The sequence below is a fragment of the Arachis hypogaea genome, chromosome 7 (genome assembly GCF_003086295.3).
Source record: "Arachis hypogaea cultivar Tifrunner chromosome 7, arahy.Tifrunner.gnm2.J5K5, whole genome shotgun sequence".
Lineage (NCBI taxonomy): Eukaryota > Viridiplantae > Streptophyta > Magnoliopsida > Fabales > Fabaceae > Arachis > Arachis hypogaea.
In genome coordinates this window covers 21,429,661-21,445,317 of record NC_092042.1, presented here as the reverse complement: position 1 = coordinate 21,445,317, position 15,657 = coordinate 21,429,661, and the positions used below count along the sequence as shown (strand labels likewise).

Here is a 15,657-nt window from a genome sequence, read left to right as displayed (position 1 = left end):
CACTTTTTACCATAGACAGAAACATTCAGCCATAACCAATGTTCGTTATCTCATAACTAGAAATCTTACACTCATGTCAAAGAAATTATCCAAACCTCCCATTTATAATAATGTGGCTTTCAAGCCACAATTGCTGAAGAGTATGTCACAATTGAGATCCCACAAAAACTTATTCGTGATTACCTGGAACAAGGGTATACTCATTTGTATCTAGGGGCGATAAGGCTAATTCTGACCTTACATGGCGGGAAAGGCTTACCTGTAACACCAAAAATTGCACTTCCAGATATCACATTCAAGGAATACCAACACGCTCTTATCGAAGCACTTGTCACCACCTTGACAAATGAAAGTGTGATCCTCATGATCTCTCCAAATTTTACCATAAGACTCTCTGATCCAAACCTTGCTCAAAGAATTAAGATACAAGTCCAACTGATTGGAGTAACACAAGAGGCTAGTGTTGAGCCGGCTACACTCCAACATCAAGTCCTTTATAAAGTCCTAGATCATGCTTTAGATCTGAACCTCCCAAATTCCACAGAAGATGCTCTCTTAATGTTCACAGATAAGAATCATGGGCCATCCATAGTTAACATTCCAATAATGATTACTACGGAGGAACTTTCCTCTATAGTACATGGATTACTAATTATGAAAGAGCTTTCCCACAACACGTTCCTGATGTGCATACAAAGATGCCTCATGTTATCAGCCGAGCACCAGATGGAACTGTTAGAACGGTCTTCCAAAAGCCAGGAACAGAAGGACAATCATCATTTTTCAGATTATCATTAAGGAGAATTTGTACTATTTCTCCTCTTACAGTCTAACATACAAGTGACCAGGATGATCCCCCGATCCATTACTTCCAAGAAGAAAAACCTGTTTATGTCTCACACATTAATGGGCATTTTATATGGGATGTTGATCCAGTATGTGTGATTCTAATTATGATTGTGACAGTGACTTATCGGCTGACTCTGAAGAAGAAGACAGTTTAAGGAAGCAGTCTAGAAAATAGAAAAAGAAGCAGAGCTGTACTACTGCATTAAGGCATTATCCGCCAGATGAATTTGATGAAACACCAATATTCAATCCAAAGAAGCAATCCCAAAAAAATCTTCAAAGATCATCTTTGAGCAGTTCTATTGCTCTACTGTGTGTGGCTACTATCCGACCTTATGACCAAGAGTTTCCTCCTCTTTTGGTTACCACTGATGACCAGCGAATCATTCGAAGACCATATGTGACCCCTAAGGGAGTAACTTCACAAGGATACCAATCAACCACAACATAAGATGAGGTCCTAAACTAGCAACTGATAATGCTGTCAGTCAAAATAAAGTCTTGCTGAGAATTGAGCATACTTTAGAAACACTTGTTGAAAAAAATGACAAACTGTCTACACAAGTGTATTCTGTGCAAGCCCAAGTTAATGAATTGAAAGAACACCTAACTAGGCAAGCTGAACAACTTGATCAAGACCTCAGGACATATATCCAAACTCAGTATTTTGACCTTAAATTTTATATAAAAAAACAAGAGTTGACACGCATAAAGGCACAGCTCAAACAAATTAAGGAAGATAGGGCGAGGCGAACTAGACCACAAGCTTTGGCTATAGACCCATTATCAATGTATCCACCACCATATCCCACATAATCTCCCATCTTTACTCCTCCTGATATGCCTGATTATGATAGTATCTTTAAGACAAACTATCATCTTGCTCAAAGATTTCACGAAAAAGGAACAACACATTATTAAACCCACAGGCCTTCAACTGAAAGGATCTCATGAAGCAAGGCCAAGACCACCATGGTCAATAGGAAATTTCTTTAGAGGGGAAGTTTCTGGAGAAAAAACCGGCATGACCCCTGCTAAAGAGAAGAAAATTAAAGAAGGATCGCCAACTCCTGGAAGAACCATAGGAATGGTGAGTGCAGACGCAATAATGAATGATACATTCACTGAGGACACATCTGATCCATCAGATCTTTAAATAGATGAATCATCTGAAGAAGACCGTATGATAGACCTGTCTGCTATTGCAATGGTCAACTTTGTTCCTGAAGAAGAAGACAAATGAGAGGTCTTTGAGGTAGAAGAGGAAGAAAACAATCCACCGCTACAACCTCAACAATCAGACCTAACCTAGATGAAAGCGGGCAATCAGACCTCAACAACATCCCTCCACACAAATATAGAGGAAGGCTAAATGATTTTGGTGCATGGATTGATACTAAAATGATGGCTCTAAACACAAGTATCTAACAAGTTCTCTCTGAATTCGTCGCCAGAATGACAAGCAATCTTAGAGAATAGATCAACACTCTTAGTGAATATGAACGTCTATAACTCATTAATGGAAGTGCTGCTCAGTTCTTGGAACGTTATACAAAGAGTTTTTAGGAGATATTACTATCATTTAAAAAAAATTCTCAAGAATACTTTGAGATGAGATGCTGCTCTCTCAACAGAAAAGATCTGGAAGCTCACTACAAGAAGAGGGCAGCCAAGTATTACCTTCTTGGAGGACAAAGTAATCCGCTTCTCAAGCAGGTATTTCTTCCCTCACTACTAAAAGAACTACAACCGGAGATTCAAAAAATGATGGTTACCCTCCGAAAGGAGATTCCTACAACAACTTTTGGGAAAATATACCAGCTGGCTTTAGCAACTCTTTATAAGCTTTGTGAATAGCAACACATGATCAAACAACTGACAAAAAATTCTCAAATGCTAAAAGGAGCTTGTAACAAATTCTATATGCAAAATCAAGTGCAAAGATGTTGATTCTTGTGATTGCCAAACAAAAAAAAAGACATCACTTGAGAGCTCAACTGTCAACCCTTGGCCAGAATCACTTTGGAAACAGAAGAAATTTCAGAAGAAAAAAATCACGTTATTTCAGAAGAAAGAACTTCAGAGATAAAAAATTTCAACAAATGTTTCCTTTGTGGTCAGACTGATCATTTTGACAAAAACATGTCCAAAAATGAAAAACAAAAGAGAGATAAAAATGTGTCAATCTCTATAACATGCCGTCTCTTTACAAGATGACGAAGATCTTGAATTTATCCTTGAAGAACAATAAAAAAGGGATGAAGACACTCAATATGTCTTACAAATTTCTGACTCTGAAGGAGAATAGTCTGAAGAAGATGATAATACCTATAAGCCAATCCAATCCATAACAATTCTGATTCTCCAACAATGGATAAAAGATGAGAAGAAGTTAGGATATCTAGGAAACCTAGGGCTTAAACAGATTGATGATACTCCTTTGCCTCACTTCAGTCATAAAGTAAAGGGATCAAAATATGATGTGCCCTTAAAGACTATTGCCTTACTAGACACAGGATCCTGCGCCACGGTTGTCAAACTTGACTTGCATCCCCTAGAAGCTTAACAAAAAATTTACAGCAACAAACCAAGAGATATTCACAATTGATCACATTTCCAGAGAAAATGTCGGATTACAGATATTCCGCAGAACAACAACATGGCTAAGAGTCTTAGGAAGTTATCTTCTTTAACAAGACGTACTCTTTGGGTTCGATGCTTATTATTGGACACGAGGAATTTCCATATGGCCAAATGGATTAAAGTACAAGAAAGACTTCTTTCCATTCATTACAACTACTGGTGTATTTGAAATCAGCAAACCCCTTTAGAATATGAAAATGTTCAGAAAAGATTGCTTAAAACTTGTTGTGACAGTCATGACAAATTCATTCATCCTTTTCCTTCACAGAAGAATCAAGAATCCTACATTCGACTACCTTTCAAGAAGAATGAAGATATCAATCCTACGAAAGCAACTCATTCAGGAATGAATCCTTTAAAGCTAGCCAAAGAAGAATGTGCTACGTTGTTGAACCAAGGATTGATTGAACCCACAACATCCAATTGGACATGTCAAGCCTTCTATGTTGAAAAAAGATCAGAAAGAATCCGAAGGAAAAAGAGATTAGTCATTGATTATAAACCTTTAAATATATTCTTGCAAGATGAAAAATTCTCACTACCTAGAATCAATGCCATCACCTCTCGCCTCAGCGATGCTAAGGATTTTAGCAAGTTTGATCTTAAAATTGGATTTTGCCAGCTTGGTATTCATCCTGAAGATAGATACAAAACAAATTTTTGTATACTTGATGCACAATACCAATGGACTGTCATGCCATTTGGATTAAAGGTAGCTCCATCATTATTCCAAAAGTCCATGATCAAGATTTTTAAGCTCATACTCCATTCACCCCTCATTTACATAGATGGCATTCTCCTGTTCTCAAAAGATGGTCCAACTCATCGTCTCTTTTGGTCCAATTTACTACCATTGTTGAGAAATATGAAATTATGCTATCTGCAAAAAAAAAAAAGTCACATAAGACAGACCCAAATTGAATTTTTGGGATGACCTTTCACGACGAATCCTTCCAACCAAGAGATCACATTTCCAAAGAACTATTTAATTTTTCTAATGACAACCTGTCGGCAAAATAGGTCCAACAGTTCTTGGGTATTGTGAACTATATTCGTGACTTTCTTCTAGATGTGACTAGGAACACAAGTCAGCTATCAAGGGTGCTAAAAAAGCAACCCTCACCTTGAGGTCCTGAACAAACAGCAGCTGTCAAGCACTTAAAAGAAGTAGCTCAAAACCCTCCACCATTAAAGATCCCTAGCAAAGGACAACGCATTCTACGAACTGATGCTAGCGATAATTACTGGAGAGCTGTTCTACTTGAAGAAATTGACGGAAGAAGACACTACTGTGCACATGCCAGTGGACAATTCAAAGAATCTGATAAGCACTACCATACCACATACAAAGAGATTCTTGCAATCAAAAGAGGGATAGAAAAGTTTAGTTTTCATCTGAGTCCTTACCACTTTATCGTGGAAATGGACAATACATCATTTTCATCAATGTTGGATGCCAAAGGAAAGATAGTTCCACATTCACAGCTCTTGAGATGGAAGATTAGTTCTCTCGCTATAAATTCACAGTTAAGCAGATCAAGGGAAACCACAACATAATAGCTGATTATCTCTCTCGTCTTAATAAAGAACCCCACCAAAAATCCTCCACCTCTTAATAATGAACACCATTTATCCACCAACATTCCCTCTCCTAGACTTCCCTCAAGACCATCATTTTCATAAAATAGGAGTAAATCCGGGCATACTCATAAAAGAGAAAATCACATTCTATAGATGTTATATATGTTTTGTAACTATTTCCTGACAGACCTATAATAATATCAACACAGAGGTCATCAGTGAAACTCTTAACAAGACAACCTGAGAATCTGGTACTCTTTTCCTTCCTAACACTAGAAAATCCCATAGATTTGATCAGTTTTATTTCTGATAGGTAGGATCCTCAGATAAGAGGCAAGCCTATAGTTGATCGTTTACAAGGATGGGCGCTTCTATATATAGAGGTTTTCTTCTAATAAAGACAAGATACGCGGTAGATAAGAAGGAATCTTATCTTCAGTTACATCATTATATAAGGACAAGCAACTTTAGACAAAACACTAAGATACAGACACATGGAGGATAAGGATAAGGATCCTATCAACTCCATTATTTCACATTTATTGCACACTCATAATTATTTATTGACTAAGGATCATAACTTAGTGCCGAGTTCATTCTTCGTAATGTCATCTATGTGTTCCATATGTAGAGCAAACACGGTCTTATCTTCTTGATGAAATTAGTCATCACCAAGTCGTTCGTAAGCAGCTAACGGCTCTTCAGCTGGTTCTTCAATGTCATCTGTCGGCTCTTCAGCTGGTTCTTCAATGTCATTATCAACTCCTGCATCCACGTGTGTTGGGCTAGATAAGAGTGGATAAATTCTTACATCTGGTTCTTCTTCATAATTGTAGGTGTTCTGAGAAAGTGTTGGATTATCTCGTGGGTTTGAGTTTTGAGCACGTGATAGTGTTGCAAAAGAGATGGATCCAGTAAAGAAATCAGTCTGGAACTGCCTCAACTTTTCTTGTAATGTTTTGGAGGAACTCGAACATCCTCTTCTTGGGAAAGAGAAAGTCCTTCAATAATTCCTGATAGCGTATAGATGTCAAGGTAATTGCAAAAAGTAAGATGATTGGCGAGATTGTTGAGACATGTCTTTTCATCTGTGGGCCACATTTTTGAATACCCTACTATCTTGATGTTGCTTCTTGTATAGAAGTTTTCTTGTTTTTAATGGAACTGTCTTCTTAGGATAAAAGAGCAACATAATTTTTGCTTCTTTTTATGAGGGATATTCCATATTCCATGAGTATCTAGTGCATTGTAGAGTTTTATTTGCCAGGATGGTATAGGGGCAAACATTGTCAGAAGTTGCTCAAGGAGTGATCCTAATAATTGCCTATCACAAAGCATGTGATACATGACGAGAGCGGAAACAACTATGGCACAGTCATATTGAGCAGAAAGTGCCATATGAACCATAACATTTCTTCAGGAATTGGTCCCTTGGGAATGATGCAGTAGGGATAGTTTATATCAAAATATCAAGGGTTGGCTGTTATCTGTGTAACAAGGAGGAGTTTGTGTAGCCAGTAAAATAGACATTGTCGGGCTAGGGTTTTGACTTCAGTGGAATTTGTTGGCTTGGCGAAGAAGGGAAATGGCTCTGCTAGTCTTTTAAGAAAATGATGGTCTTGAGGGCAGTCTGGGAGAGGTGGTGGATAGATGGTGTTCATCATTAAGAGGTAAAGGATCTTTGGTGGGGGTTCTTTATTAGGACGAGAGGGATAATCATCTATTATATTGTGGTTTTCCTTGATGTGCTTAATTGTGAATTTATAGCGAGAGAACCAATCTTTCCATCTCAAGAGATGTGAATCTGGAAGTATCTGTCCTTTGGCAACCAACATTGATGGAAATGATGTATTGTCCATTTCCACGATAGTGGTAAGGACTCAGGTGAAAATTGAACTTCTCTATCCCTCTTTTGACTGCAAGAATCTCTTTGTATGTGGCATGGTAGTGCTTTTCAGATTCTTTGAATTGTCCGCTGGAATGTACACAGTAGTGTCTTGTTCCGTCAATCTGTTCAAGTAGAACAACTCTCCAGTAATTATCGATAGCATCAGTTTGCAGAATACGTTGTCCTTTGCTAAGGATCTTTAATGGATGAAGGTTTTGAGCTACTTCTTTTAAGTGCTTGACATCTGCTGTTTATTCAGGACCCCAAGGAGGGGTTGCTTTTTTAGCACCCTTGATAGCTGACTCGTGTGCCTAGTCACATCTGGAAGAAAGTCGTGAATATAGTTCACAATACCCAAGAACTGTTGGACCTGTTTTGCCGACAGGTTGTCATCAGAAAAATTTAATAGTTCTTTGGAAATTTGATCTCCTGGTTAGAAGAATCCGTCGTGAAAAGTCATTTCCAAAAATTCAATTTGGGCTTGTCTAATGTGACTTTTTTTTGCAAATTAGCATAATTCCAAATTTTTCAACAATGGTTGTAAATTGGGCCAAAAGAGACTGATGAGCTGGACCATCTTTTGAGAATAGGAGAATGTCATCTATATAGACGAGGGCTGAATGGAGTATTAGCTCAAAAATCTTGATCATGGACTTCTGGGATAATGATGGAGCTACCTTTAATCCATATGGTATGACAGTCTATTAGTATTATGAATTAAGTATACAAAAACCTATTTTGTATCTATCTTCAAGATGAATACCAAGCTGCTAAAATCCAGCTTTAAGATCAATGGGTTGTGAACAAGTCATTAGGACAAGACAAAATCTTGGCATGGTATTTGGGTAAAACAGATCAGATTTTGCTTTGGGAGGACTTTTGCACTTTGTAAGTCCGTAATTGGCTAAACAAAGTAAGTAAACAAGACGATGGATTTGATATTATGAACCACTTATTTAATATTGTATAAAGAACACATGACATGTTTCTCGCACGTGACCTCATTAAAGGGAAAATGCTGGGGGCGATTTCTGAGCTTCCTAGGCCCAAATTCAACTCATTTTCTGAGGCTATAACATGTAGAATTGAAGAGGGGTAAAAGGGGGGGGGGAAGCATTCATACACGTTAGTTTTTAGAGAGATGTAGAATTCTAGAGAGAGAGGTTCTCTCCTCTCTCTAGATTAGGGTTCTTAGTTTTATTTTCATTTTAGATCTACATCTACTACTTGTTTTGCTTTAATTTTCCTTTTATCTTTACTTGTTCTAGCATTTTATTTCTCTTGTAGTTCCTTTATATTGTTAATTTTAGTTTATGAACTCTTTTGTTGATTTCCATTTTCTTTTAATGCAATTTATGATTTCCATGTCTTTTAATGTTTGCCTTGATTTCCATTATTGATTTCTTACTTTGATTAGTTATAACTTTCTTTAATTCTTGCAATTTATGATGTTTACTTTTATTGACCTTTATGTGTTTGATGAAATGTCTCTTTTAGTTATGAGTTAGATTTTTCTTCTCTTGGCTTAGTTGAGTAATTGGAGACTCTTGAATTGTCAAAGTATCTTGTTGATTGATAATTGGAAGTTGCTAGTTGACTTGAATGCCACTAAAGCTAGTCTTTCACTATGATTTGACTAGGACTTGTGGACAAGAGCCAATTCCATCCACTTGACTTTCCTTCATAGTTAGAGGTTAACTAAGTGGGAGCAATGGACAATTCTTGTCACAATTGATGATGATAATGAGGATAGGACTTCTAGTTCTCATTCCTTGCCAAGAGTTTTCTTAGTTATTAGCTTATTTCTTTTGCTATTTACATTTCTTGTTCCTTATTAAAAAAATCCCAAAACTTTCCTTCATAGCCAATAATTGAGCACTTCATTGCAATTCTTAAGGAGAACGACCCGGGATTAATACTTTCGGTTTTTTTATTGGGGTTTGTACTTTTGACAAACAAATTTTGATTGAGGATGCATTGTTGGTTTAGAACTATACTTGCAATGGGAATTCATTTGTGAAATTCTTTACCAGCAAATTTTCTTCTCATCAAATTATGGCGCCGTTGCCGTGGAATTGCAATGGTGTTATGTTATTGGCTATTGTGAATATGTTCATATTGTGAATAATTTGATTGTTGCTTCATTTGCTAGTTGTAGAATTTTGTTTCTCTTGTTTCCTATTAGTTTGTATTTTGTTCTATTTTCTTTTGTTATTATGAATTCTCATCAATTTGGCTATGGGTGTGGTTACAATTATGTTGTAGGGAATGGAAGCTTCAATGAGAATGTGCATCAAGGGTGGAACAATCAAGGATGGGAGGAGTCTCAAGGGATTGATCAACCTTCTTGGCAATAACCTCCTTCGGTTTTTCATAGGTATAATCCAACTCCTAATGCATATCAATCCAATATCTATGGTGGACATCCTTGTGACTATCAACAACCACCACCATATACCTATGAACCTCATCCTCAACATAATACTCAACCATACTCACAAGCCCCTTTTTACCAAACACCTCTATATGACCCTAATCCTTATCCACCATACCAACAAGCATATGAGCCATATGAACCACACATAAAACCACCACCATTCCAACCTCAATACCTCAAAGAACCACCCCCTCCATACTATTACCAAGATGAAACACCTCCAATGTATGCGAATTTTCACCCACAAGATGAACTCTACTTTCCACTACAACCCTCCATGGAAGAATATCCATGTCCATCAATCTAAGAGCAATATGATCCTACTTATGCGAGCAATTTAGAACAAGAATCAAGGGATCGTCTCAAGGAATCAATGGATCGGTTTCAAGCAACCCTCCGTCAAAAGTTGGACTCAGGGATTCATACCCCAAGCAAAACATGTCCACTGATGATTGTAGAGGAGCAAACGAAGAGGGGAGTATGAAAGAGATTGTAGAATCTCAACTTGAAAGCAAGGGATTGGAGTGTGTTTTGTAATAAGTGAAACATATGGAGAGTGTTGAACCGCCATACTCTTACTAAGAAGAACAACCTTCCTATCATGAACCCTTCCTCCAAAATAATGAACCCTCCTATCTACCCCCAATCTGCAATAGATGAAGCCATTGGTCCTATTCTTCAAGGGCAAGAACAGATGAAAAGGGAGGTACTAGAATTCACGGCCGCGTTGACCGAGGTAGTAAACCGGTTAGCCTCCCAATGCTTGAACACTCAAAGTACTCCCATGGCCACATGTGGAGAATCAAATGAAGAGCATAGCATGAAGGAGTGATTGGAAACTCCGGTGGAAAATAAGGAATGTTGCTTTGTGTGATAACAATTGGAGGAAGCTATGATTGTTAAAGAAAAAGAAGAAGTGGTTGAAGACTTAGGAGATGCGGAACCTCCATGGGAACCTAGAGTTGAAGAAAACCCCTCTAAGAAGATTGAATTTGATGTTAAGGAGGAAAGTGCACAACCTCCAAAGCATATCCCATATGAAGAATTGGACGGGATAGAGCAAGAATTGAGTTCCCATGGCAATGAAAATCAAGCATCAAATCTTGGTGGTGAAGAATCCTTTGAACTTGAAGAACCTTCTCCCGATGAATTTGAAAGTATTATGGAGGTAGACTTCTCTCACCCTCCCAATTATGGTTTTAGTAAGGGAAATGAGTTAGATAAAATTGATGAATAAAGGATTGAATTTGAGAAATCTTGTGAAGAGGTGGAAGTCTTTAGAAAAAGAAGAACGGGAGTTGAATCCGCTTTGTCAAGATCCTTGGAAGCTTCTTTACCTAGGTTGTCATCTACTCCTTCATTTGAGTGGGTAAAACTCATCTCTATTAGCTTTATTGTCCCACTTGAGTATGGCTTTCTTGAATCAGATGGTCAACTTAGGACGCTTTGCAAGATGAAGCGTAAGAGGAGGATGTTTCATGGTTGGCATTGCAAATCAAGGCTCATTTTGGTTGACACATCAAAGATGAGATACAAAGGTTGGACTAGTGCTCTATTAGATGGGTCTAGGAGGAAAGTTAGGCACTTCATTGAGAATTCATCTTGCTCATCACCCAGATGGATTAATGATGATCAACTTCAAGACGGGTGTGAAAATAAAGTGTGGGATCCCAGATTACAAGATGAGGATCAACTTTGGGAGCCCATGGTTTGTGAAGAACTCCATCAAAGCTTGGAGGTATTGATTTTAAACAATGAAGCTTATTGGAAGTCCAAGCATTGATGGATGTTCAAGGATGGATTTAAGCACAAGCCACCTTGATGAGGAGCTCCCCATAAGTCCAACTTAAGGACAATAAACAAAAGTGTTAGGTGGGAGACACCCCACCATGGTAAAAATCTTTTCATTTTTCCCTTTTGTAAATATTGCTATAAATAGGTTTAATTTCATGTTTATCTTAGTTTGTTGAGTTTATTTGGTAGTTTAATATGTTAAATAAGATTTTATGGTATTTTGGTAGCTGTTTGGAGGTTTGGAATGCTTGGTTTGGTGCAAAAACTTAAAAAATTTTAAAAAACAGAGCACCATATCACGTATATGTGTCACCTATGCGTACGCGTGACCACAAGCTTTTCGACCATCCACGCATACGCATCATCCAAGCGTATGCGTGGATCCAAAATTTTCACCTACCATACAAAAACCCGAGAGTTGTGCGAGTTTTGGGCTGGAATTGTGCCTCTAGCACAAAACCAACCCACGCGTACGCGTCTCCCCTTTGAATAACCCATCACGCGTATGCGTGACCCACGCGTACGCGTCGCTCCCATTTCACCCCTCCACGCTTACTTGTCGCACGACGCATACGTGTGGATTGCCCTTTTTCACCCACATTCTTTTCTTCTCTTCTTTTCATTTCTCTCCTTATTCTCTCTTCTCTTCTCTTCTTTCCACCCTTCTACCATCATCCAACACTACCAAACACCATCTAAAACCATTTCTTTTAGTTAGTTAGTTTGTTAGTTGGTTAGTTAGTTGTTTAGTTAGTTAAATTTTCATTTAATTTTTTGTTTTTCATTATAAGTGTTGGATTATTAATATTGTTTGCTGTTTATTGCTGCTGATTACTGATATGTTGTTTTAACATCATTTTTGTTTATATTCCTTGTTGGATCCTTTATTGAGGTTATAATTTGCCACTTGGTTTTGAGTTTTTTATGCATACCAAGTGAATGAGAATTGCCTTTCAAGCATTCTAAATCTTTTGAATTGCATGTTGTAGCTAGACAACATGTGATTGGAATCCTTTTCTTTGATTGGGCAATTTTTCGATGGATGTTGTGCATTTATCTCAATGCATTGTGTTTCTTGATCATATGCATCCATATGTTATGCATATGCCTTAATGACACGATTGACTATTAATTGTTTACTTATGTGCTCTACACATATTTGAAACTAGTCATTTTGGCATCATGTTTCTTTATTGAAATTGGATTGAAAGCTCACCTAGGGACATCCTTTTGAAATTCTCAAGCTATATGGACCATACTTGCTATGTGATTAATTTCTCTCCTCTAGTTCCCTTTTACTACATTGCATAGCAACGATGTTTCCCATCTTATGTCCACTAGGTGATGTGAGCCCAAATTCAAAGTGTGTCATTAATTGATGTGTAGGTTTCATATATCATTTGGTCCATTAAGTTCTCTTGCACATCAATCAATGTCCATTCATTATCCAATTCACAATTACTTGATATTTGCTTGAATGCTCTCATGCCTCTTATTGCTTGGTTGGTTGTCTTAACTTACAAGTCTTTTTAGAGTATTTCAAGCACACTAGAATGAGTGAAGTGCATGCTTCTTTTGTGTAAATTATGAGAAAGCTTTTTATGCTAGTGTGCGTGTGTTCTAAATCGCGCGCAATTTAGAACTCACACACCTATTTTGCATCAATGTCACACTAATTCACTCACTCAATTCTAGTGATTTACCTCATTCCAACATTGTATGCTTCCTTTCCTTTGCATTTACTTTTCTCACTATCCTGCCTTCTAATTTCAGGATAAGTCATCATAAGCAAAAATGAAAGAGGGAGAAGAACATGCAGCAGCCGGTTGATCTACCAGCTGAAGGTGGCAATCCGGAAAGTTGCCGTACCCCCTTGATCATCTTTGAATGCACCGAGGACGGTGCAAATTTTTAAGTGTGGGGAGGTCGTCTGACCAGTCGGCGTTTTTGGGTGACAAATTTCTAATCCCAACACTTTTGCATTTCATTTTTTTTAGGTTTTTTAGAATTCTTTGTTGCATTTTCATATTTTGCATATATATATATATATATATATATATATATATGTATGTATGTATAATAAGTTTAGTCAAAACAATGAAATTCTCCAAGAAATTTATCTATAGGGTACCACTCCAATTGATTTGAGTAAAAATTTTTCATTGAACTTGCTTGAATTATACATTGTGAATCATGTTTTTGAGCTGAGAATATAAGATGTGAGATTTGAGCCTAATTGCATGGTTACATCATATAACCACTTATTTCCATTCTTGTGTGCATTACTCTTTTTCTATGATTGTAATCTTGGATTTGTTTGATTCTATATGTCCATTATCTTGTGTATACATGCATTTATATGATTGAGGCGATTGTTTCATTAGCTCACTTGCCCAAATAGCCTACCTTTTATCTTCCATTGTTAGCCAACTTTGAGCCTACGATTGACCCACTTTGTTCTTTAATTTAGCACATTACAAGCCTTAAAGTGAAAAACAATAAATGTCCTTTATTTGGATCTTTGATTAGCTTAGGCTAGTGAGTGTATGTATCATTCAAGTGTGGGAAAACTTGGAACATTGGTTGAGGTAAAAGAGTGTTTTTGTAATTTTGTTGAAAATATTGGGAATTGGGTACATGTTCATGCATTAATTATGTTTAAACCATATGCATTGATATTTGTATATAATCACATCAAAAAGCATATATATATATATATATATATATATATATATATATATATATATATATATATATATATATATATATATATATATATATATAGAAAAAGAAAAGCAATAAGAAAGGGACAAAATGCCCCAAAGTGAAATAATAATAACCAATGCATATGTGTGGTGATCAAAAGAGAATGCATGAGTATATGAAAAAGTGAAGAATGGGTAGTTAGGTTTGTATTTGAATAGGTTGTTATATAGGTTAAGTGGGAAGTTTAAGTTAATCAAAGATTCAAATTTTAGTCCACTTAACCATATACAATCCTACCTTAACCCTAGCCCCATTACAACCTTATGAAAAGTCCTCATGATATTTGTATGCTTGCATGAAATAATTGTAGATTGTTAGATGAAAAACAAATCTTGGAAAGCATGATTAGGGGAGAATTGAGTGAATCAACCCTATACACTTGAATGACTAGAGCGAATACACATCCGGTGAGGGTTCGATTGCTCAATTACATGTTTTCACCTAGAATCATCACTTTTCTTGCAAGTTTGTAAAATTTTTTAATAACTCAATTCAATTGTGGTTTGACTTGGTTATTGATACCTTCAGCCCTCATGTGTACATATGCTTTCTTGGAAGTTGATTTATTTTGACCAAGTAGTTGCATTCATTTAGATAGATTGCATGTAGATAGGTTGCATTTAATTAGTTTGCATTGAATAAATGTTGGTACCTTTTGTTTCTTTCTTGATTCTAGCATGAGGACATGCTTGGTTTAAGTGTGGAGAGGTTGATAAACCCCATTTTTAGGGTTTATCTTGTGCCTAATTTAGAGGATTTTATCAAATTTTCTCACATTTGTTCAAGGAAATAGCATGGTTTCATGACGCTCTCCTAATTTGTGCTTAAGAGTGAAAACATGCTTTTTAGGCCTTTAATTAGCTAATTTTAATTCACCTTTGATTCCACTGGATGCCTTGATGTGTTTGTTAGTGAATTCAGGTTGAAAAGACTAGGAATGGATCAAATGAGTGAAGAGAAAAGCATGCAAAGTGGAGAATTCATGGAAAAACAAGGATTTGGAATGCATACATCGACGTGCACGCGTGACAGATGTGCACGGGTGAATGTGAAGTCGCATGGTGACGCGTACGCGTGACATAATGCATACGCGTGAGAAGAGAATCCCAATCGACGCGTACGCGTGGCCCATGCGTATGCGTCGCAGCTCGCACGTGACCTCATTAAAGTGAAAATGCTGGGGGAAATTTCTGAGCTTCCCAGGCCTAAATCCAACTCATTTTCTGAGGCTATTACATGCAAAATTGAAGAGGGGTAAAAAGGGGGGGGGGGAATATTCATACACCTTAGTTTTTAGAGAGATGTAGAATTCTAGAGAGAGAGGTTCTCTCCTCTCTCTAGATTAAGGTTCTTAGTTTTATTTTCATTTTAGATCTAGATCTACTTCTTCTTTTGCTTTAATTTTCCTTTTATCTTTACTTGTTCTAGCATTTTACTTCTCTTGTAGTTCCTTTATATTAATTTTAGTTTATGTACTCTTTTGTTGATTTTCATTTTCTTTTAATGCAATTTATGATTTCCATGTCTTTTAATGTTTGCCTTGATTTTCATTATTGATTTCTTACTTTGATTAGTTATAGCTTCATTTAATTCTTGCAATTTATGATGTTTACTTTTATTGACCTCTATGTGTTTGATGAAATGTCTCTTTTAGTTATGAGATAGATTTTTCTTCTCTTGGCTAGGTTTGAGTAATTGG

At 36.8% G+C, this 15,657-nt stretch overlaps 1 protein-coding gene across 2 annotated transcripts in view; it reads left to right on the top strand.

Moving 5' to 3' along the window:
• Positions 1-15,445, top strand: part of LOC112702761 (protein FLX-like 1) — a 33,714-nt gene extending 18,269 nt beyond the window's left edge. The window contains exons 5-6 of one of the 2 annotated variants that reach the window (XR_011863818.1): positions 9,227-9,338; positions 12,966-15,445. The gene's annotated coding sequence lies outside the window, so the exon portion shown is untranslated. Of the gene's footprint in view, positions 1-9,226 lie in introns of both variants that reach the window. The other variant, XR_011863817.1, reaches the window with a different exon arrangement.
• The last annotated feature ends 212 nt before the right edge of the window (positions 15,446-15,657 follow it).